Source organism: Mytilus galloprovincialis, chromosome 2, assembly GCF_965363235.1.
Source record: "Mytilus galloprovincialis chromosome 2, xbMytGall1.hap1.1, whole genome shotgun sequence".
NCBI classification, from domain to species: domain Eukaryota; kingdom Metazoa; phylum Mollusca; class Bivalvia; order Mytilida; family Mytilidae; genus Mytilus; species Mytilus galloprovincialis.
The window spans coordinates 5001605-5027306 of NC_134839.1; positions in this window are offsets into that span (position 1 = coordinate 5001605).

Genomic DNA, 25702 nt, shown 5'->3' on the forward strand with positions numbered 1-25702 from the left:
GCTATCCGGAAGTCGCGATTTTCGAAGCGAGAACTTTTTGGATCACATTTAAAATTTGATGGATATACTGAATTAAACGAAAAGTTGATCATCTGTACATTGCTTAATGATTAATTCAGCTGACATCGATATTCTCAAATGGTTTAGATCTAAATTCAGCACATTTACTATTCGTATCTTTGCCTTAATCAAGAGATTTTCAAGTGCATCACTAAGAAAAATCAGTCGGTGAACCTAAAAACAATCTTTTTACCCTCTTAGTGTATAAATTAACGTAAAAACCAGACTTAATTAACGAAATGAAATATATTTCAAGTGGTGGTAAAAGTTTCAACCAGATCTTTGAAGCCATAAATAAGAAAATTACACTTGTTTGAATTTCTCACTGTACGATCAGTCTCGCTTGTATATTTTGAAACTGTATGATCAGTCTTTATTTCACAGTGGTGATTTCAAAGTTATTTACGATACATTAGAAGGTGGCATTTTTCTAAATAACACGAATATATTTCAATAAATTCACATCCTGAAAACTTATGAAACATGTTTTAGCTTGATAGGGTGTACTCGACTTACTATATAGAGTATAAGGATGTTTAAATGTTGCTAAAATAAGAGGAAGGTTTGTTGTATATACAAGTTTCAGAAATGTCCTCCGTTATATCTAAAATTGTACAAACACACAGATTTAATTGTTATATAAAAATGCCAAGTATTTACACACATCCGAGGCCGTACTGTAGCCTATAATTGATCACAGTTCCTTCACTTTGTTTTGGATGTAGAGCTGTCTCTTTGAACCTCAATTGTACCCCACTTTGTAAAGCGGGGGTTTATAGTGATAATGAAGTCCGTCTTTCCGTTCGTCCGTTGGACCGGTACAATATGTTTCGCCGGTTTTGTAAGCGCATCTCCTCATAAACCACTTAATATACATTGGGGGTTCCAGCCATTTTTAAATATGTTCCCATACAAATGCATTGATAGTTTTTGGATCCGTCACTGATATAACTATTAATTAATCTTTCTCGGATTCCTTATTATAAAAGACAAAAAAAAAAAAGACATAGCCGACTCCCAAGCAAAATCAAAACAAGAGTCTTTCAGAAGACAGCAATCCAGATTTTTTTTAATCTATCTATATCTTCCATTTTTCAATCTTTCAAGAACCATCTCTCTTGAACGTTGAATGTGAAAATCATCAATATCGATTCATGAGTTTACGCACGGACACGATTGGAAACACCATTTTTAAATCTTTCGAGAAGCATACCTCATGATCAGAAACAGTAAAAATCGTCAGTACCAAACTTGACCTCCATTTTGGCATCAGTAACGACAAATTAAAATTTTAAAAGCTTTGATTGAACAGTTCATGAGTAAAGGGCATGGACAATGTTTGGCAGCATTCTAACATCATCAAAATAATATAAATAAAAAGATGTAGTATGAGTGCCCATGAGGCAACTCTCAATTCAAGTCCAAATTTATTTTAAAATTTTAGTACAGCGGGTTATGGTCGCACCAACCTTCAACCTACCAACCAATTTTATGTGGAAAATCTTGTTAAAAAGGGTGAAAGTACATAAGCAAATTATTATCATTTTCAAAAGTTGCCACGCAATTAACAAATGCAATCAGTACAATGACATATATGGATTAACCCAGAAATCGCTGTAAGTAAACTGATAAAATACTTTTCATTTTAAATTCATTCGGTATTGATACAGGTAATGATTTCTGTAAACTTACCCAAATTATATCACTAGTGTGGATCTAGCCGGCGTTAATATTCATGAGGCTAGCCGTCAATAATATTCATGAGATCAAAACCGCGTTCGATGAAATGTTTTGGGTAGTTATTAGATTGTGACAATAAAATAACTTTTGCTGTTAATATCCATTATGGTTATGCTATTTATAGCAATATAAAGTAATTAGGAAATAGTAAGCCAATAGGTGTCTTCTGCAAGGTCCGCGTCATTTAAAATGAAAGTAAATGAAAAGTTTAATTGCATTGCCTCACACAACACAAAACAATTATGAACATTAAAATGTTGTTATTATTGAATCAATGTAAACTATAGTAATTAAAACAAGATGATTAAATATAGGGTAATTAAATGGAATTAATTGTCATATGGGCATTCCATAATCTGTTCGTTGTCTACAAATATAGTCCAATTCTAAAACTAAAATATACAATACATACGATAGTATCACACAATTAAAAAGATCAGAAAAACAAGAAACATAGTTTATTGAAGGAATATAATAAACAGAAAAATAGAAACTGTCAAGTACTATTTCAATGACATAATTCTTCAAAATTACGGAGATCAATAAGAGTCTTTAATCTCAACATTACCAGTCCATTTAATTGCCTCTAAAATGGCCCATAGCACTTATGCCCTAGACCCGTACGAGTTAGTCAGAAAAGGATAAGGGGGGGTACCCTGGTATATCACAAATTCGAAAATGAACTATTGCCGGCTGGCCAAACGAAGAGATTCTCCACGTGGGCAATGATACCAGCGGAAGAGGTACTTATTGCCTTTAAAATGGCCCATAGCACTTATACCCTAGACCCGTACGAGTTTGTCAGTAGAGGGTTCAAAGGGGGGATATGGTATCCCGGATACAACGAATTCGAACTGAACTATTGCCGGCTGGCCAAACTAAGAGATTCTCCACATCGACCATTATACCAGAGGTAGAGGTTGGTATTGCCTCTAAAATGGCCCATAGCACTTATGCCCTAGACCCGTACGAGTTAGTCAGAAAAGGATAAGGGGGGTACCCTGGTATATCACAAATTCGAAAATGAACTATTGCCGGCTGGCCAAACGAAGAGATTCTCCACGTGGGCAATGATACCAGAGGAAGAGGTACTTATTGCCTTTAAAATGGCCCATAGCACTTATACCCTAGACCCGTACGAGTTTGTCAGTAGAGGGTTCAAAGGGGGATATGGTATCCCGGATACAACGAATTCGAACTGAACTATTGCCGGCTGGCCAAACTAAGAGATTCTCCACATCGACCATTATACCAGAGGTAGAGGTTGGTATTGCCTCTAAAATATCCCAGAGCACTTATGCCCTAGACCCGTACGAGTTAGTCAGAAAAGGATGAGGGGGGGGTACCCTGGTATATCACAAATTCGAAAACGAACTATTGCCGGCTGGCCAAACGAAGAGATTCTCCACGTGGGCAATGATACCAGAGGAAGAGGTAAATATTGCCATTAAAATGTCTCATAGCACTTGTACCCTAGACCCGTACGAGTTTGTCAGTAGAGGGTTCAAAGGGGGGATATGGTATCCCGGATACAACGAATTCGAACTGAACTATTGCCGACTGGCCAAACTAAGAGATTCTCCACATCGACCATTATACCAGAGGTAGAGGTTGGTATTGCCTCTAAAATGGCCCAGAGCACTTATGCCCTAGACCCGTACGAGTTAGTCAGAAAAGGATAAGGGGGGGGGGGTACCCTGGTATATCACAAATTCGAAAACGAACTATTGCCGGCTGGCCAAACGAAGAGATTCTCCACGTGGGCAATGATACCAGAGGAAGAGGTACTTATTGCCATTAAAATGTCTCATAGCACTTGTACCCTAGACCCGTACGAGTTTGTCAGTAGAGGGTTCAAAGGGGGGGGGTATGGTATCCCGGATACAACGAATTCGAACTGAACTATTGCCGGCTGGCCAAACTAAGAGATTCTCCACATCGACCATTATACCAGAGGTAGAGGTTGGTATTGCCTCTAAAATGGCCCATAGCACTTATGCCCTAGACCCGTACGAGTTAGTCAGAAAAGGATAAGGGGGGTACCCTGGTATATCACAAATTCGAAAATGAACTATTGCCGGCTGGCCAAACGAAGAGATTCTCCACGTGGGCAATGATACCAGAGGAAGAGGTACTTATTGCCTTTAAAATGGCCCATAGCACTTATACCCTAGACCCGTACGAGTTTGTCAGTAGAGGGTTCAAAGGGGGATATGGTATCCCGGATACAACGAATTCGAACTGAACTATTGCCGGCTGGCCAAACTAAGAGATTCTCCACATCAACCATTATACCAGAGGTAAAGGTTGGTATTGCCTCTAAAATGGCTCAGAGCACTTATGCCCTAGACCCGTACGAGTTAGTCAGAAAAGGATGAGGGGGGGGGGGTACCCTGGTATATCACAAATTCGAAAACGAACTATTGCCGGCTGGCCAAACGAAGACATTCTCCACGTGGGCAATGATACCAGAGGAAGAGGTACTTATTGCCATTAAAATGTCTCATAGCACTTGTACCCTAGACCCGTACGAGTTTGTCAGTAGAGGGTTCAAAGGGGGGATATGGTATCCCGGATACAACGAATTCGAACTGAACTATTGCCGGCTGGCCAAACTAAGAGATTCTCCACATCGACCATTATACCAGAGGTACAGGTTGGTATTGCCTCTAAAATGGCCCATAGCACTTATGCCCTAGACCCGTACGAGTTTGTCAGTAGAGGGTTCAAAGGGGGGATATGGTATCCCGGATACAACGAATTCGAACTGAACTATTGCCGGCTGGCCAAACTAAGAGATTCTCCACATCGACCATTATACCAGAGGTAGAGGTTGGTATTGCCTCTAAAATGGCCCATAGCACTTATGCCCTAGACCCGTACGAGTTAGTCAGAAAAGGATAAGGGGGGTACCCTGGTATATCACAAATTCGAAAATGAACTATTGCCGGCTGGCCAAACGAAGACATTCTCCACGTGGACAATGATACCAGCGGAAGAGGTACTTATTGCCTTTAAAATGGCCCATAGCACTTATACCCTAGACCCGTACGAGTTTGTCAGTAGAGGGTTCAAAGGGGGGATATGGTATCCCGGATACAACGCATTCGAACTGAACTATTGCCGGCTGGCCAAACTAAGAGATTCTCCAAATCGACCATTATACCAGAGGTAGAGGTTGGTATTGCCTCTAAAATGGCCCATAGCACTTATGCCCTAGACCCGTACGAGTTAGTCAGAAAAGGATAAGGGGGTACCCTGGTATATCACAAATTCGAAAATGAACTATTGCCGGCTGGCCAAACGAAGAGATTCTCCACGTGGGCAATGATACCAGAGGAAGAGGTACTTATTGCCTTTAAAATGGCCCATAGCACTTATACCCTAGACCCGTACGAATTTGTCAGTAGAGGGTTCAAAGGGTGGATATGGTATCCCGGATACAACGAATTCGAACTGAACTATTGCCGGCTGTCCAAACTAAGAGATTCTCCACATCGACCATTATACCAGAGGTAGAGGTTGATATTGCCTCTAAAATGGCTCATAGCACTTATGCCCTAGACCCGTACGAGTTAGTCAGAAAAGGATAAGGGGGGTACCCTGGTATATCACAAATTCGAAAATGAACTATTGCCGGCTGGCCAAACGAAGAGATTCTCCACGTGGGCAATGATACCAGAGGAAGAGGTACTTATTGCCTTTAAAATGGCCCATAGCACTTATACCCTAGACCCGTACGAGTTTGTCAGTAGAGGGTTCAAAGGGGGGATATGGTATCCCGGATACAACGAATTCGAACTGAACTATTGCCGGCTGGCCAAACTAAGAGATTCTCCACATCGACCATTATACCAGAGGTAGAGGTTGGTATTGCCTCTAAAATGGCCCATAGCACTTATGCCCTAGACCCGTACGAGTTAGTCAGAAAAGGATAAGGGGGGGTACCCTGGTATATCACAAATTCGAAAACGAACTATTGCCGGCTGGCCAAACGAAGAGATTCTCCACGTGGGCAATGATACCAGAGGAAGAGGTACTTATTGCCATTAAAATGGCCCATAGCACTTATACCCTAGACCCGTACGAGTTTGTCAGTAGAGGGTTCAAAGGGGGGATATGGTATCCCGGATACAACGAATTCGAACTGAACTATTGCCGGCTGGCCAAACTAAGAGATTCTCCACATCGACCATTATACCAGAGGTAGAGGTTGGTATTGCCTCTAAAATGGCCCATAGCACTTATGCCCTAGACCCGTACGAGTTTGTCAGTAGAGGGTTCAAAGGGGGGATATGGTATCCCGGATACAACGAATTCGAACTGAACTATTGCCGGCTGGCCAAACTAAGAGATTCTCCACATCGACCATTATAACAGAGGTAGAGGTTGGTATTGCCTATAAAATGGCCCATAGCACTTATGCCGTAGACTTGTACGAGTTAGTCAGAAGAGGATAAGGGGGGTACCCTGGTATATCACAATTTCGAAAATGAACTATTGCCGGCTGACCAAACTAAGATATTCGCCACATCGACCATTATACCAGAGGTAGAGGTTGGTATTGCCTCTAAAATGGCCCATAGCACTTATGCACTAGACCCGTACGAGTTAGTCTGGAAAGGATAAGGGGGTACCCTGGTATATCACAAATTCTAAAATGAACTATTGCCGGCTGGCCAAACGAAGAGATTCTCCACGTGGGCAATGATACCAGAGGAAGAGGTACTTATTGCCTTTAAAATGGCCCATAGCACTAATACCCTAGACCCGTACGAGTTTGTCAGTAGAGGGTTCAAAGGGGGATATGGTATCCCGGATACAAGGAATTCGAACTGAACTATTGCCGGCTGGCCAAACTAAGAGATTCTCCACATGGACCATTATACCAGAGGTAGAGGTTGGTATTGCCTCTAAAATGGCCCAGAGCACTTATGCCCTAGACCCGTACGAGTTAGTCAGAAAAGGATAAGGGGGGGTACCCTGGTATATCACAAATTCGAAAATGAACTATTGCCGGCTGGCCAAACGAAGAGATTCTCCACGTGGGCAATGATACCAGCGGAAGAGGTACTTATTGCCTTTAAATTGGCCCATAGCACTTATACCCTAGACCCGTACGAGTTTGTCAGTAGAGGGTTCAAAGGGGGGATATGGTATCCCGGATACAACGAATTCGAACTGAACTATTGCCGGCTGGCCAAACTAAGAGATTCTCCACATCGACCATTATACCAGAGGTAGAGGTTGGTATTGCCTCTAAAATGGCCCATAGCACTTATGCCCTAGACCCGTACGAGTTAGTCAGAAAAGGATAAGGGGGGGTACCCTGGTATATCACAAAGTCGAAAATGAACTATTGCCGGCTGGCCAAACGAAGAGATTCTCCACGTGGGCAATGATACCAGCGGAAGAGGTACTTATTGCCTTGAAAATGGCCCATAGCACTTATACCCTAGACCCGTACGAGTTTGTCAGTAGAGGGTTCAAAGGGGGGATATGGTATCCCGGATACAACGAATTCGAACTGAACTATTGCCGGCTGGCCAAACTAAGAGATTCTCCACATCGACCATTATACCAGAGGTAGAGGTTGGTATTGCCTCTAAAATGGCCCATAGCACTTATGCCCTAGACCCGTACGAGTTAGTCAGAAAAGGATAAGGGGGGGTACCCTGGTATATCACAAATTCGAAAATGAACTATTGCCGGCTGGCCAAACGAAGAGATTCTCCACGTGGGCAATGATACCAGAGGAAGAGGTACTTATTGCCTTTAAAATGGCCCATAGCACTTATACCCTAGACCCGTACGAGTTTGTCAGTAGAGGGTTCAAAGGGGGATATGGTATCCCGGATACAACGAATTCGAACTGAACTATTGCCGGCTGGCCAAACTAAGAGATTCTCCACATCGACCATTATACCAGAGGTAGAGGTTGGTATTGCCTCTAAAATGGCCCAGAGCACTTATGCCCTAGACCCGTACGAGTTAGTCAGAAAAGGATAAGGGGGGGGTACCCTGGTATATCACAAATTCGAAAATGAACTATTGCCGGCTGGCCAAACGAAGAGATTCTCCACGTGGGCAATGATACCAGCGGAAGAGGTACTTATTGCCTTTGAAATGGCCCAGAGCACTTATACCCTAGACCCGTACGAGTTTGTCAGTAGAGGGTTCAAAGGGGGGATATGGTATCCCGGATACAACGAATTCGAACTGAACTATTGCCGGCTGGCCAAACTAAGAGATTCTCCACATCGACCATTATACCAGCGGTAGAGGTTGGTATTGCCTCTAAAATGGCCCAGAGCACTTATGCCCTAGACCCGTACGAGTTAGTCAGAAAAGGATAAGGGGGGGTACCCTGGTATATCACAAATTCGAAAATGAACTATTGCCGGCTGGCCAAACGAAGAGATTCTCCACGTGGGCAATGATACCAGCGGAAGAGGTACTTATTGCCTTTAAAATGGCCCATAGCACTTATACCCTAGACCCGTACGAGTTTGTCAGTAGAGGGTTCAAAGGGGGGATATGGTATCCCGGATACAACGAATTCGAACTGAACTATTGCCGGCTGGCCAAACTAAGAGATTCTCCACATCGACCATTATACCAGAGGTAGAGGTTGGTATTGCCTCTAAAATGGCCCAGAGCACTTATGCCCTAGACTTGTACGAGTTAGTCAGAAAAGGATAAGGGGGGTACCCTGGTATATCACAATTTCGAAAATGAACTATTGCCGGCTGACCAAACTAAGAGATTCTCCACATCGACCATCATACCAGAGGTAGAGGTTTGTATTGCCTATAAAATGGTTCAGAGCACTTATGCCTTAGACCCGTACGAGTTAGTCTGGAAAGGATAAGGGGGTACCCTGGTATATCACAAATTCTAAAATGAACTATTGCCGGCTGACCAAACTAAGATATTCGCCACATCGACCATTATACCAGAGGTAGAGGTTGGTATTGCCTCTAAAATGGCCCATAGCACTTATGCACTAGACCCGTACGAGTTAGTCAGAAAAGGATAAGGGGGAACCCTGGTATATCACAAATTCGAAAATGAACTATTGCCGGCTGGCCAAACGAAGAGATTCTCCACGTGGGCAATGATACCAGAGGAATAAGTCCTTATTGCCTTTAAAATGGCCCATAGCACTTATACCCTAGACCCGTACGAGTTTGTCAGTAGAGGGTTCAAAGGGGGATATGGTATCCCGGATACAAGGAATTCGAACTGAACTATTGCCGGCTAGCCAAACTAAGAGATTCTCCACATCGACCATTATACCAGAGGTAGAGGTTGGTATTGCCTCTAAAATGGCCCAGAGCACTTATGCCCTAGACCCGTACGAGTTAGTCAGAAAAGGATAAGGGGGGGTACCCTGGTATATCACAAATTCGAAAATGAACTATTGCCGGCTGGCCAAACGAAGAGATTCTCCACGTGGGCAATGATACCAGAGGAAGAGGTACTTATTGCCTTTAAAATGGCCCATAGCACTTATACCCTAGACCCGTACGAGTTTGTCAGTAGAGGGTTCAAAGGGGGGATATGGTATCCCGGATACAACGAATTCGAACTGAACTATTGCCGGCTGGCCAAACTAAGAGATTCTCCACATCGACCATTATACCAGAGGTAGAGGTTGGTATTGCCTCTAAAATGGCCCAGAGCACTTATGCCCTAGACTTGTACGAGTTAGTCAGAAAAGGATAAGGGGGGTACCCTGGTATATCACAATTTCGAAAATGAACTATTGCCGGCTGACCAAACTAAGAGATTCTCCACATCGACCATCATACCAGAGGTAGAGGTTTGTATTGCCTATAAAATGGTTCAGAGCACTTATGCCCTAGACCCGTACGAGTTAGTCTGGAAAGGATAAGGGGGTACCCTGGTATATCACAAATTCTAAAATGAACTATTGCCGGCTGACCAAACTAAGATATTCGCCACATCGACCATTATACCAGAGGTAGAGGTTGGTATTGCCTCTAAAATGGCCCATAGCACTTATGCACTAGACCCGTACGAGTTAGTCAGAAAAGGATAAGGGGGAACCCTGGTATATCACAAATTCGAAAATGAACTATTGCCGGCTGGCCAAACGAAGAGATTCTCCACGTGGGCAATGATACCAGAGGAATAAGTCCTTATTGCCTTTAAAATGGCCCATAGCACTTATACCCTAGACCCGTACGAGTTTGTCAGTAGAGGGTTCAAAGGGGGATATGGTATCCCGGATACAAGGAATTCGAACTGAACTATTGCCGGCTGGCCAAACTAAGAGATTCTCCACATCGACCATTATACCAGAGGTAGAGGTTGGTATTGCCTCTAAAATGGCCCAGAGCACTTATGCCCTAGACCCGTACGAGTTAGTCAGAAAAGGATAAGGGGGGGTACCCTGGTATATCACAAATTCGAAAATGAACTATTGCCGGCTGGCCAAACGAAGAGATTCTCCACGTGGGCAATGATACCAGAGGAAGAGGTACTTATTGCCTTTAAAATGGCCCATAGCACTTATACCCTAGACCCGTACGAGTTTGTCAGTAGAGGGTTCAAAGGGGGATATGGTATCCCGGATACAACGAATTCGAACTGAACTATTGCCGGCTGGCCAAACTAAGAGATTCTCCACATCGACCATTATACCAGAGGTAGAGGTTGGTATTGCCTCTAAAATGGCCCAGAGCACTTATGCCCTAGACCCGTACGAGTTAGTCAGAAAAGGATAAGGGGGGGTACCCTGGTATATCACAAATTCGAAAATGAACTATTGCCGGCTGGCCAAACGAAGAGATTCTCCACGTGGGCAATGATACCAGCGGAAGAGGTACTTATTGCCTTTGAAATGGCCCAGAGCACTTATACCCTAGACCCGTACGAGTTTGTCAGTAGAGGGTTCAAAGGGGGGATATGGTATCCCGGATACAACGAATTCGAACTGAACTATTGCCGGCTGGCCAAACTAAGAGATTCTCCACATCGACCATTATACCAGAGGTAGAGGTTGGTATTGCCTCTAAAATGGCCCAGAGCACTTATGCCCTAGACCCGTACGAGTTAGTCAGAAAAGGATAAGGGGGGGTACCCTGGTATATCACAAATTCGAAAATGAACTATTGCCGGCTGGCCAAACGAAGAGATTCTCCACGTGGGCAATGATACCAGCGGAAGAGGTACTTATTGCCTTTAAAATGGCCCATAGCACTTATACCCTAGACTCGTACGAGTTTGTCAGTAGAGGGTTCAAAGGGGGGATATGGTATCCCGGATACAACGAATTCGAACTGAACTATTGCCGGCTGGCCAAACTAAGAGATTCTCCACATCGACCATTATACCAGAGGTAGAGGTTGGTATTGCCTCTAAAATGGCCCAGAGCACTTATGCCCTAGACTTGTACGAGTTAGTCAGAAAAGGATAAGGGGGGTACCCTGGTATATCACAATTTCGAAAATGAACTATTGCCGGCTGACCAAACTAAGAGATTCTCCACATCGACCATCATACCAGAGGTAGAGGTTTGTATTGCCTATAAAATGGTTCAGAGCACTTATGCCCTAGACCCGTACGAGTTAGTCTGGAAAGGATAAGGGGGTACCCTGGTATATCACAAATTCTAAAATGAACTATTGCCGGCTGACCAAACTAAGATATTCGCCACATCGACCATTATACCAGAGGTAGAGGTTGGTATTGCCTCTAAAATGGCCCATAGCACTTATGCACTAGACCCGTACGAGTTAGTCAGAAAAGGATAAGGGGGAACCCTGGTATATCACAAATTCGAAAATGAACTATTGCCGGCTGGCCAAACGAAGAGATTCTCCACGTGGGCAATGATACCAGAGGAATAAGTCTTTATTGCCTTTAAAATGGCCCAGAGCACTTATACCCTAGACCCGTACGAGTTTGTCAGTAGAGGGTTCAAAAGGGGGATATGGTATCCCGGATACAACGAATTCGAACTGAACTATTGCCGGCTGGCCAAACTAAGAGATTTTCCACATCGACCATTATACCAGAGGTAGAAGATGGTATTGCCTCTAAAATGGCCCAGAGCACTTATGCCCTAAACCCGTACGAGTTAGTCAGAAAAGGATAAGGGGGGTACCCTGGTATATCACAAATTCGAAAATGAACTATTGCCGGCTGGCCAAACGAATAGATTCTCCACGTGGGCAATGAAACCAGAGGAAGAGGTACTTATTGCCTTTAAAATGGCCCATAGCATTTATACCCTAGACCCGTACGATTTTGTCAGTAAAGGGTTAATAGGGGGGATATGGTGTCACGGTATAAAACGAATTCGATCTAAATTATTGCCGGCTGGCCAAACTATGAGATTCTCCACGTGGGCCATTAAACCAGTGTTAGAGGTAGGCATTTTCTCTAAAATGGCCCATAACAATCATGCCCTAGACCTGTGCAAATTTGTCAGCAGACGGTTTAAAGGGGGATATAGTATCCCGGTGTACAACGAGGTCAAAATGAAATATTGCCAGCTGACCAAACTAAGATATTCGCCACATCGACCATTATACCAGAGGTAGAGGTTGGTATTGCCTCTAAAATGGCCCATAGCACTTATGCACTAGACCCGTACGAGTTAGTCAGAAAAGGATAAGGGGGAACCCTGGTATATCACAAATTCGAAAATGAACTATTGCCGGCTGGCCAAACGAAGAGATTCTCCACGTGGGCAATGATACCAGAGGAATAGGTCCTTATTGCCTTTAAAATGGCCCAGAGCACTTATACCCTAGACCCGTACGAGTTTGTCAGTAGAGGGTTCAAAAGGGGGATATGGTATCCCGGATACAACGAATTCGAACTGAACTATTGCCGGCTGGCCAAACTAAGAGATTTTCCACATCGACCATTATACCAGAGGTAGAAGATGGTATTGCCTCTAAAATGGCCCAGAGCACTTATGCCCTAAACCCGTACGAGTTAGTCAGAAAAGGATAAGGGGGGTACCCTGGTATATCACAAATTCGAAAATGAACTATTGCCGGCTGGCCAAACGAATAGATTCTCCACGTGGGCAATGAAACCAGAGGAAGAGGTACTTATTGCCTTTAAAATGGCCCATAGCATTTATACCCTAGACCCGTACGATTTTGTCAGTAAAGGGTTAATAGGGGGGATATGGTGTCACGGTATAAAACGAATTCGATCTAAATTATTGCCGGCTGGCCAAACTATGAGATTCTCCACGTGGGCCATTAAACCAGTGGTAGAGGTAGGCATTTTCTCTAAAATGGCCCATAACAATCATGCCCTAGACCTGTGCAAATTTGTCAGCAGACGGTTTAAAGGGGGATATAGTATCCCGGTGTACAACGAGGTCAAAATGAAATATTGCCAGCTGACCAAACTAAGATATTCGCCACATCGACCATTATACCAGAGGTAGAGGTTGGTATTGCCTCTAAAATGGCCCATAGCACTTATGCACTAGACCCGTACGAGTTAGTCAGAAAAGGATAAGGGGGAACCCTGGTATATCACAAATTCGAAAATGAACTATTGCCGGCTGGCCAAACGAAGAGATTCTCCACGTGGGCAATGATACCAGAGGAATAGGTCCTTATTGCCTTTAAAATGGCCCAGAGCACTTATACCCTAGACCCGTACGAGTTTGTCAGTAGAGGGTTCAAAAGGGGGATATGGTATCCCGGATACAACGAATTCGAACTGAACTATTGCCGGCTGGCCAAACTAAGAGATTTTCCACATCGACCATTATACCAGAGGTAGAAGATGGTATTGCCTCTAAAATGGCCCAGAGCACTTATGCCCTAAACCCGTACGAGTTAGTCAGAAAAGGATAAGGGGGGTACCCTGGTATATCACAAATTCGAAAATGAACTATTGCCGGCTGGCCAAACGAATAGATTCTCCACGTGGGCAATGAAACCAGAGGAAGAGGTACTTATTGCCTTTAAAATGGCCCATAGCATTTATACCCTAGACCCGTACGATTTTGTCAGTAAAGGGTTAATAGGGGGGATATGGTGTCACGGTATAAAACGAATTCGATCTAAATTATTGCCGGCTGGCCAAACTATGAGATTCTCCACGTGGGCCATTAAACCAGTGGTAGAGGTAGGCATTTTCTCTAAAATGGCCCATAACAATCATGCCCTAGACCTGTGCAAATTTGTCAGCAGACGGTTTAAAGGGGGATATAGTATCCCGGTGTACAACGAGGTCAAAATGAAATATTGCCAGCTGACCGACTAAGATAATCTAAACGTGGACCATATAAGCAGAGGTAGAGGTAGCCTTGCCTTTAAGATGGGCCAGAGCACTTACCCTGATTGCGTTGTCAAAGATATCAGATGTATGGAATAATGTTGCCTCGAAAATTACCCATGGTTCTTATGTCCTAGACCCGTACCTGTTGAACAGCAAAGGGAAGTACTCTTGTATATCACAAAGACCAAACTAAGAGTTTCTCCTTGTGGGCTAACAAAAAGATTAGCTTAGGTGTTTTCTCTAAAAAGGCCCAGGTATCGTATATCATAGATCCGTACGTATTGGTAGGAAAAGGGTAAGGGAAGTACTCTTGTATATCAAAATATTCAAACATACTTTTACTTGCTGGTCATTTTAAAGGTAATTAGTACCTTAACCTCTGTATCATGGTCCACGAGGAGAATCTTTTAGTTTGACAAGTCGTCAATAGTTCAATTCGACTTTGAGATATATAAAGGTGCCCATCTTTCTCTTTGCTGACTAGGTCATACGGTCCAGGGTATAGTAGTATGGGTCATTTTAGAGGCAATTCCTATTTCTTCCTCTGATATAATGACCCACGTGGAGAATTTCTTAATTTGGCCATCCGGCAATAGTTTTTTTTCGACTTCGTGATGAATCGGAGTACCACAACCCTTGTTATCCCCTCCTGACAAACTCGTACGGGTCTAGGACATAAGTACTATGGGCCATTATACAACTACTACATATACCTCTTGTGTCATGACCCATGTGGAAAATGTCTTGGTTTGGCCAGCTGGCAAAAGTTCATTTCGACTTTGTGATAGATAAAGGTACCAACCTTATCCTTTCCTGGCTAAGTCGTACGAGTCTAGGGCATTAAAGATTTTTGTCATTTTTGAGGCAATGGATACCTCTCCCTCTGATATAATGACTCGTGTGAATAATTCTTTCTATTCAAGCTCTAATGTCAACATGTCACACATGTTACAATGAATATGGGCAGCGAGAACGTTGCGTTTGTAATTTTGCTCTTAACATACTTGGGCCGCACATGAATTACTTTAAAATAAATGAAAGTGATCACAACATTAATTATTAAAGTTCTAATAAAATAAATTACTAGTACAATTTTAAATTTTATATGTAAAATATTTAACAGCCCACGGTTTAAATTCATTTTAATGTCCATATGCTAATATAATCACACGTTATCATTTTACTTTTCACGATTTATATTTAACACATGTTAGTCTATGTTTTTATTTTCGTCTTTTCCTCACTCTGAGCTGCTATATTTTCAAGTTCCAAAGAATTCAAGTTTGATGATTAGTCTAGATATCAAACCAGTTTTTGTTCGAATTATGGCTGATCGTGTAAGTCCATCTTTGCCGTAAAATAATTTGTCAATGATCGCCAAAGTCCAATTTACTCTAGATACATAGTCCTGAATCTGAACTACATATTTCCGACGTTAATGTTCTATGTGTTTCGATCTGTGTATCGGTAATATTTCCTAAGCGAATTTATGTATTCCTGCTTCCATCTTTTTATGTAGTTTTTAAGAATTAATGAAAGAAACTTCGATTGTCTAGCCAGTTACTGGTTCATGCCTAGTGTCTTTGGTTTCTGGTTGTAAACTACAGTCTTTAAGGCCGTTATACGGTAGCGTCTTGGTCCGTTTTCAATATAATAAATCTGACGGAGTAAGGGGTTTCGTCGTCCGCGTTTGATCCGATGAAACGTATGTTAGTGGGCGATCACTGAGTAAACGTTCTACTTCAGTCAATATCGTGTTGAGTGTTTTATTGTCCATATGTGCTCGTTTAATGCAGTTTTTCGTTATTCCTCTCAATCTCTCCCACCATCTACCGAACAAAATTGTTCCATAAGGATTAAGCTTCTCGGTTACATGATGATTTTGATAAATGTTCAATTTCTTATGCTCTCGCATCATACAAATCATTAACATATAATAAACGTGATGCATGGAAGAAGTATAACAAAGCTCTTGGTTAATTAAAGCTCGATATAATATTGTCAACATAAAAGTATTTCTTTAACATTGCTGTCCAGTCTGTTGAATTGCAGTCAAATGTTTACGTATAACAGCATTTAGGATAAACGGAGAGAAAGTTGCTCCAAATTATACTGACTTGAATCTGTTTGCGGTTAGTGTACTATTTGGGTCATCCGGGTTACTACGCATAAGAGAATCTGGTAACATCACGATCCTCTTCCTCCAGCCCATAATAAGTGAGGCTTTTTTCTATACCTGTCGAGACGGCGTATTTGTGCATTCTAAATCCGAGAAAAATTCCGGTTAAATCATTAAAGTTTGGCCAAAGATCCATCAAACAATCATTTAAGCTTAGATTAATAGGTGAAGGTTTAATTTGCAGCTACAGTCAAATACAATTCTGATTGGCGTGGTTGACGACTTTTTACGGAAATGATGGTGCGGTATGGAATGAACAATTGTTTTGGCTGATCGTTCATCAACTCTCTCGATAAATCTACGTTTTTCTTGTTCATTAATAATTTTTCCGTTTTTCTGTAAAAGTGTAAGTTCACGATTAAGACGTTTAATGACATTTTCTGTTCTCCGTTATTCAATACTTCTGTTGTCTAGTAAGGTGTGGTGTTCCTCCTTACAAGGTAACTTATCAACATATCTTTATGTTTCCATATGGTAACCTCTACCATTTGATTTATATACATCTTGGAATTGTCTGTTTTCAGATTTGTTGTCACTATTATTTATACTAGCAGCTTCAACTTCCATAAATTTCTCCATTATAAAAGTTCTACTCTTCAACTTTGTGACCTACTAATATGTTCATCATTGACGTAAGTGTGTGATCTGGATTTGCAGGTATTCAATTGATTGTGCCGGACAGAAGGTTACGGATTTCCGACTTGACGGTAGTAGGTCCCGTTTCTCATACTATTCTATCATCGACAATTGACCAGTAATAATCGAATTAGATATAATTCAATAGAGAATCTTCAACCATTGGGTCATGTGAGACCGGATGGTCTAATTTCAAGCCAAACAAATACTTTAAATTTGTTATATTACGTACATAAGTCTTCATTGGTCCAGCTATTTCTGGTACAATCAAAACGTTGATAGGTAATTTGCCGTTGTCTGTGCCATCACTTGTGTCACAAAATCCTGACAAGTTTATGGTCTTCTGTCTGGTAATTGTCAAATCAAGCTCTGTAGCTTATTTTTCTGTGATGAGGGCATCTGTGCGCCCTTGTCAAATAATGTGTTTGTGTAAGTACATTGAATGCCCGAACTTACTTGCGCTACGACAGTTTTTAGTCTGTGTCTGTGAGTGAAGAACTGTACCCGTTTTCTTCGCGTTGTGTTGTGTTTACTGAATTGTGTTACTAGTAATATATTCATTAGTGTTACTCTGTTTTTCATCTTTTTAACCTCGTCTTTGCATAAACTAGTATGCTGCTTTATTTTACATTTCCTGCAACTTTTGTGTGATTTGCAATCAGCTATATTGGGGGTCAAAGACAGTTAAAACATAAACGATGCTGTTTAACAACAGAAATATTTGCTGTTTGATCAATTATCTTAGCGCAATTAACGGGAACATGTGATTCGTTACAAAAGTACACATGATTTTACGTTTATTTGTGTTGATTTATTTTGTACGTACCTTTACATTGGTGTGAAATGCTGCTGTAGTGGTTTAAGTTTCCGTATGATCAGAGGAATTGCCTCTCTCCATAATGTTGAGTTCTTGAGATAGTATATGTAGTAGTTCATTTAATTGCCAACTATTTGATTCATGGTGTCTTGTAAGATTTATGCGTACGTCCCCGGTAACTTTTTCAATATGATAGGGACCAATAATGGGTCATATGTATTCTCTGTCTGACCAAGGGATTCTAAACCACGTACATATGTTTCAATTTTGTCGTAAAAAATAACGTAAGCTCTTGTATGAAGGTATGTAAAATTATGCATTCATGTACGTTTGCGTGATGTTGCGAACTTGTGGCATTTGTGTTTAGCGTTGATGTTTGTACTTAGATAAATTTTGCTATTGGCTGTATTTTTTTTCTAAATTAAAAAAATAATCATCAGAGTTAACGATTTCTGTTTCGAAGGTTATTGGAATCAACAAGTTTTGTGCCGCTCTCCCCATTTTTCGTCGAATTTCTGGAATATTCCGGAGACGGCACTACTATGTCCTGCTAGTATCGATTTTAGCTGTAAATTCATCCTGGTCACTTGACACCAATATCGTTAAGAGGTTCACTTGACACCAATATCGTTAAGAGGTTACATCGGACAACTATATAGCTAACAATAACAAAAGCGAATAGAATGTATGTATATCTATTTTGACTATAATGTCAACACGTGACACTTACGTAACATTACAATGATTAACAACAGCGAAAACTTGATCAATTACTCCTTAACATATTGTCTAAGTATCGGTAACCAATACGATTGTAATACGTAAGTAAACGTAGCATTTAGTCCGAATTAAGTGAACGCTCGTGTGCGTCTGTCACTATCAGTTTGGTAAGTAAATGATTCGGAAATTTGGTATTCTCTAAAATGATTCCGCTGTGAATCCTTCCATTGCATCTCAAAAAGCTACCGTCATCTATGAAGAGTCACAATTGTCTAGTGCTAGGATATTGCCTTGTGTTTTTATCTCAGATGTTTGGTATATCGGTATATTGGTAGTTAAATATGAACCGCTGAACGTAAGCAGTTACTCAAATCCCTTTCCTAAAAATTTCAATATTTCCAATTGTCTATAACGTTACTGATATCATAGTGATCAGTATGAACTTCATTGTTTAGAAATTCCTCGTCTCCGTTTTTTTCTGTAATTGTCAATACCGTTAACTAATTCTGTCTTTTTTTAAAGGACACTATCGATGTATTGATCGACGTCAATTCCTCGTGTTAAGAGATTGGTTGGGTTGCATTCTTTTGGGCAATATCTCCATTAATGTTGATTTTGTTATTCCTCGCGCTCGATTCACAATAAATCGTTTAAACAGTTTCGATGATTTAACCAATGCAATACTATACAGCTATCCGACCAGAAAGCCACGTTTTTACATTAGAAGGTCGATTTTACATGAAAAGCTAGTCTAGTTCCAATAACTGCGGCCATAAGTTCTAGTTGCGGTTATGTAAGGGTTTTCACTTGCGCTAATCTGCTTTTCGCAATCACTAACGTAATTTCGGTTCCGTTGTTCAGATAGTCAGTCGCAAAATACGTGTAGTTCAAGGTATACCGAAGATTAGATGAAACAAAGGAGAATACAAAATTCGATCAAGTAGAAGTTATTACAACACTAGGAAAACTTGTGCAAACACAAACATTGTTTTAGGACTTGAATGAACAAATTCTAAAGTTAACGGAACCGGAAGATGTGGTAAATTAGATTATTTCATTCAGATGAATTTTCGGTTAATATGATAACCTTGATTTGACACGTACGTAAGTTCATACAAATGTCCAAAATCCTGCAGTCCCGTCACATTGAATCAAATACTAAAGTACTAGAACGCACACTTTAAATCCCAAAACTATACCGTTTGTTTCAACGCAAAACATAGCAAACCTACACAACGCACTGTCGTTTGAAAACCAGTTTGCCCAAGCCATTCTCACAATCAACACGCAATAAAGTACATTTCCTGCAACTTTTAATCAGAGTAACGTACCAAAACTTACGCTTCCAACTTTCGAAGGCACGATTTCAGAATGGCAAACCTTCTGGGACTCATGTGAGTCGTCCGTACATCTTAACTAGTTACTTACAAATATACAAAAGTGTAACTGCTTGAAAGCTCATGAAGTAGAACACGAAGCACTAGATTTAGAAATTCCTTCGCCTATAAATCAGTAAACAAGCTTACGAAGTTTTTTACGATCAAATTGGAGGTAGCGTCAAGGTCTAGAAACTTTAGGTAAGACACATGAAACATACGGCACACTACTTCTTCCCATTATTGTCTACAAATTACTCGTTGAAGTCAGAAAATATCTCGCGCGAGGACATAGAACAAAAACGTTGGTATAACGGACCTTCCTGAAAGCATATTAGACGATATCGTTATACCGGACACAGGACAAAAGAGTCGACATCCGAAATTGGTAAAATCTAAATCTTACAAGAATATTGAGACTAGACCTAGCGTTTAATGTCACGAAATACATCCACCAACTCATTGCAGTAAAACAGCCGACACATAATGCCGTATGAACAAATTTGTTATCTTTAACTACCTTGGTATACACAGACTAAACGAATGTAAATCTAAACGCACATTGTAATGAGAAACACCACACAAACTAATGTAATGCACGTTAAACCCACTATCTTCGAATTCGCCCAACGTTCAACTCGTGAATGACATTGATGATACGGAACATAATACTACTATTTTGTATTCTCAACGGACAGAATTGCAATCGAATGTACTTTTGAAAACTGACGTGGCACAAGTAGGCTCAAATCAGTTCTTTATCGATACGGATATTCTTTTTGACGAAGGAGGGCAAACATCTTTTGAAACGCAAAACTTAACTAAATTTACAGATAGCGGGGACATAAATAATATATTAATCGGCATTTGGAGGTGCAGAGAAAAACGTGAGACACATAGAAAAGTCAACAATCTATCTGAAAACCGATGTAGGACACGTATTGTCAATCAAAGTACTGATAGTACAGATGATCGGCATGCCTATACAGAATCACATACGTAATATTGATACACAGAACGGTTATTTGCGTGGTTTAAAGATAGCACACACGGTGACAAAGCACGATTCATTCGAGATATCGTTGCTGGTAGGCGCATATCACTACGGGGACATTGTTAAAGATTATATAGTCCGTGTATACGATCCTACCGCCGTGAAATCCAATATCGGATAAATGCTTTCAGTACTTACATACGGTAAGAAAACAAACACGTCGAAGACTAGTATGTGTAATGTTCTAGTATCACACAAAGTTAAAGAATTCAATCTGGAGAGATTTTGGAATTTAGATTCAATAGGAATAAATAGTAGGGAGGTAGACGAAGACGACAATGCATATATTTAAGTCTATCAGGACAGATCAATTGAGTTCTGAGAAAACAAATATTCCGCTATGTTACCTTGAAAACGTGATGAATTGCCTATAAATTAAGCAGTCACGAACAGAAGGACAGAAAACGTCCTTCAAAGACTTACTCAAAACTCAGTTATGTTAAAGAAGTACGGGAACATTATACAAGAACAGGAACGAAGAGGATTCATAGAGAAGGTAGATGAAACAGATGAACTTAAGAAAAGTATCACTACATTCCTTATCATCCTGTACAGAAGGAATCAAGCTCTATGCCTATCAAAATTGTTTACGACTGCATTTGTCGACATCGCATAATTCGCAAAGTTTGAATGACTGATTTGTATGTGGACAACATTCTGTTAAGTTTACAGAACGAGGGTGGGCTGACTATAAGGAAGAGAGATCAATGATGGAGGAAACTGGATTCTATCTACGATCCTGGACGTCAAACCGTGTGGATATAGTTACGTAAGCTAGCTAAAACGGAAAAAAGTACTACTATATGCGGACAAAACACAAAAGTACTTGGTATGTTATGGAATAGCTGATTCGATGATCTGATGTACCAGAAATTAATACGGCCGCTTTGTGAAAAATTGTGCAAATCATGCTACATGAATAAAATTTGGCATAGACTCAGCTCAGTTGTTACTCTTTTATTCAAGATAAGGAGGCATTTGAAAAAAATGTCTCACATCCGGTAAAAATCTTAAATGGCCGACATCATACTTAAATCATCCAAATATCAGAGGCTAGTGTATAAGTGTGTGAAAAGCGGTTTTTATCATGCTGATATAATAATATTTGGAACAAACCTTTGTTATGTACTACTTTTGGATATTTTATATAGATTAGATGTCTTTTAAAACCCTACTTTCGGTAAAATCCGACATGGCGGACATTGTACTAAAATAAGCTTATTTTTAAAGGAGGGTATTGCTACTATCATTAAATTGTTCAGGAACCTTTCTTTGATGCTGCTAATGGATACAATACATAAGACATATGTCTTTAAAAGCATTACTTCCGGTTATAGTCAAACTGGCGGACATGAAACATCATTATTTTACTTTAATATTCAACTTTATTTCAAAATGTAAAGAAACTGGGTTTTTTTTTGTGCTGGTCAGTTACCATTTGGTTTTGGCTTTAAGTTATCTTCTAAACCACCTATTGTATTCTATAGATAATGATTAAATACAAAGCTAACACTTCCGGTATATAAAACCAATTTGGAGTAAATTTCAAAGATGAGTCCTCAGTCCATATCTTCGAAATAGAGCTTTTATTTGGATAGATTGATGAAAATAAGATAAAATCACTGTAGTACTAAAAACATCTTTAAAAGTACAGATCATTTATTGCCGCAAATATTCACAATCGGAAAGCTGATTTTCCTCATTTACTAAGACAGCGGCGGTATTGGTTTTTACATCAATAATGTACAAGCTCCTGATAAGATGAAGAGGCCTCACAAAGAGTTGTCCAAAGGGGTTCCAATGTTTCATATTTTCCCCGCCATTATAAGCGTCTGGAATAGTAAGCATAGAAACCAAATCTCAAGCTTGTTACTCATCCACACCCGCCATGGTATATTGCACGTTTTACATGATGAAAAACATTAGACCGAGTCGTTCAAATATCATCAATAAGTCTACCACTTTCAAAAACATGTTTTCTTGCTTCGTAAACCCCATCTGATAAGTTTGTTCGATCTTACTACAAGACCACGTATCGTTTTATCAATGGCATTATCAAATCCATATCTGGTGATGTTGGCTGATCAATCATCATTCTAAATCATTAAGTCACATCTTCAAACGCCATCCATGTCAACAACGAAGTTCCCTTTCAATTAAACGTGCACTTGAAAGATCACGGAAAGATTATATCTAAGGCTTTTTCCACTTCCAAATACAAGCCAAAGTTCATCTGCACCCATGTCACGGAATAATGACACAGCAATGACAGCAGCATCAGTATCGAATGTTCAAGTCATGAGTCAGTTAAGTCTGTGAATCAATGCATCAGACACATGTTTTTTTTTGTATATTGATTCTATAGTATAAGCCTATTCATTTTAACATGAGGCTAAACTTGAAACACCATCATGTGGTGAATAACACAAAACATCCTGAGCATTTGTTGCTACAACTAACTCTTCCTCAAAATCTATTGAGCAAGCGCCTGTGAATAAAAACTAAAAAGTTCTTTCTTAATGTCGTCATCTCTCAGAAAACTTTACCAATTTTGAGATTTGTTTCGACTCTGGATTCGTCTTTGTATTCTCTTATCCCTAAGTGTATTTCTTTTTTCTTGTGGCAGCATTCAAACTACCGGTATTGTCTATATATGCATTCATCCACTGTTTCAGTTTCAAGTTGTTTCATAACGAGTATGCTGATAGGGTATTATGCCCTTATCTTAAAAAGCATGAAACTATTATGATAAAGTCTTGGATGCATATGACAGTTGTAGCAACACATGTTCAGGATATTCTATCTTTACCGCCGTGATGCGTTTCAAGTTAAACACCATATTAATACATATGTATTAAAAGGTTGACACTAGAATCATGGTGCATGTGTCGGATGCAGTGAAACACGAAATTAAACAAGTCATTATTCGAACAGTCGTTACTGATGATGCTGTCATAACTGTTTCGCTATTCCGTGACATAGGGGTAGACGAACTATGGATTGTGTTTAAGAGGAGGAAAAGCTTTGGATAAATATATATAAATGACCTTCCAAATGCACTCGCGATTAGGGATCACACACAAATATTGTGATCCATTTCCCGGTTGTGATACGGTTCTCTGTTTTCTTGAAAAGGGGGAAAAAGACTGTTTGGGAGACATTGATAGCATTTGAAGATGTGACTTTAACTTAAAGAATGATAATTGATCCGCCTAAATCACCGGTGTTTACTGTAAGATAGCAAAAAATAATCATATGGGGTTAGCATGGTTAACAAAGCAAGAAATATCTATTTACGCAACAGGGTAGGTTAATTGAGGTTATCAACTTAGTCTAGTCTTTTCTAGCATGCAAAATGTACAATATACTAAGACACGTGTTTAGGGGACGAGCCTGAAATTGGCTCGTATGCTACCAAGTCCAGGCGCTAATGAGTGACGACGAGACAAAGGGGATCACTTTTAAAAAACTCTTTCTGAGGGCTCATCATGTTGTCAGAAGCTTGCACATTGTGGATGTAAGAAAGGTTGTCGCGGTTGTTTTTATGAGGAAAATCAAGTCTCCCGTGCCCTGTGTCGTGTGCATGTGGTGGTAACTGGGATTTTACAAGTTTTTTTTGCCAAATAGTGGTAATTTTTAAAAGGTTTAGTACTTAAGTGATTTTATTTTGATTAAATCAATCTATCCAAAGCTCTACATCGAACATATGGAGTGAGGACTCATCTTTGACATTTACGCCATATTGTTTTTTTTTACCGGAAGTGTTAACTTTGTATTTAAATATTAACTACAGAATATGATAAGTGGTTTAGAGGATAAATTAAAGCCTAAAGTTGATGACCACCACAAAAAAAACCCCACTTTCTTCTCATTTTGAAAAAAAGATAAATATCAAAATAAAAAAATGACATATTTATGTCCTCCATTTTGAATATTACCGGAAGAAAGGATTTTTAAGACATATATCTTATACATTGTATCCCTTGGAAGCATCAAAGAAATGTTCCTGTACAATTTAATGATGGTAACAATACGTTAAAACACATTTCAATCCCCCTCCCTAAAAAATAAGCTTATTTTAGTCAATGTCCGCCATATTGGATTCTACCGAAAGTAGGGTTTTTAGAGACATTTTATCTATATAATATATCCAAAAGTATTACATAACAAAGGTTTGTACCAAATATTATTATAGCAGCATGCTGATAGATCCTTTTCACATACTGTGGATTCATTATTATTCGTGGGATACCAATTTTTCGTGGATTTCGTTGGTACAGGCAAACCACGAAATTTGATGTTCAACGAATGACAAATTTTACAAAGGCTTGTACTAGTATGCAGACTTCGGTAAAACCACGAAATTAAATATCCACGAATATGTAAGTTTCCCTGAATCCACGAAAATTGGTACCCACGAAAATAAATGAATCCACAGTACTAGCCTTCTATATTGGGCCGATTAAAGAATGATGTCCGCCATTTTTCATTTAACCGGCAGTGAGACATTTTTTTCAAATGCCTTCTTATCTGAAATAAAAGAGTAATATTTCAGGAAGGTCTATGCCAATGTTCATGCTTATATCAGGATGTGCACAACTCGTCTGAAATATACTTGTGGCCGCCGGACTAAATGTGATATTCCAATACTAGACATTGTAACAAAAAGTGAGATTTTGAAAATTCTTCGAAAAAATACGATCCACTTAGAATACTTAGCCCGGTCACAATACGAACAAAGAAGCTCATACAGGATCTATGGAAAAGTGGATTGAATTGGGATAAACACGTTTCGGAAAACTCTAAGGATTACTGTAGCAAGCGACTTTGGGAAA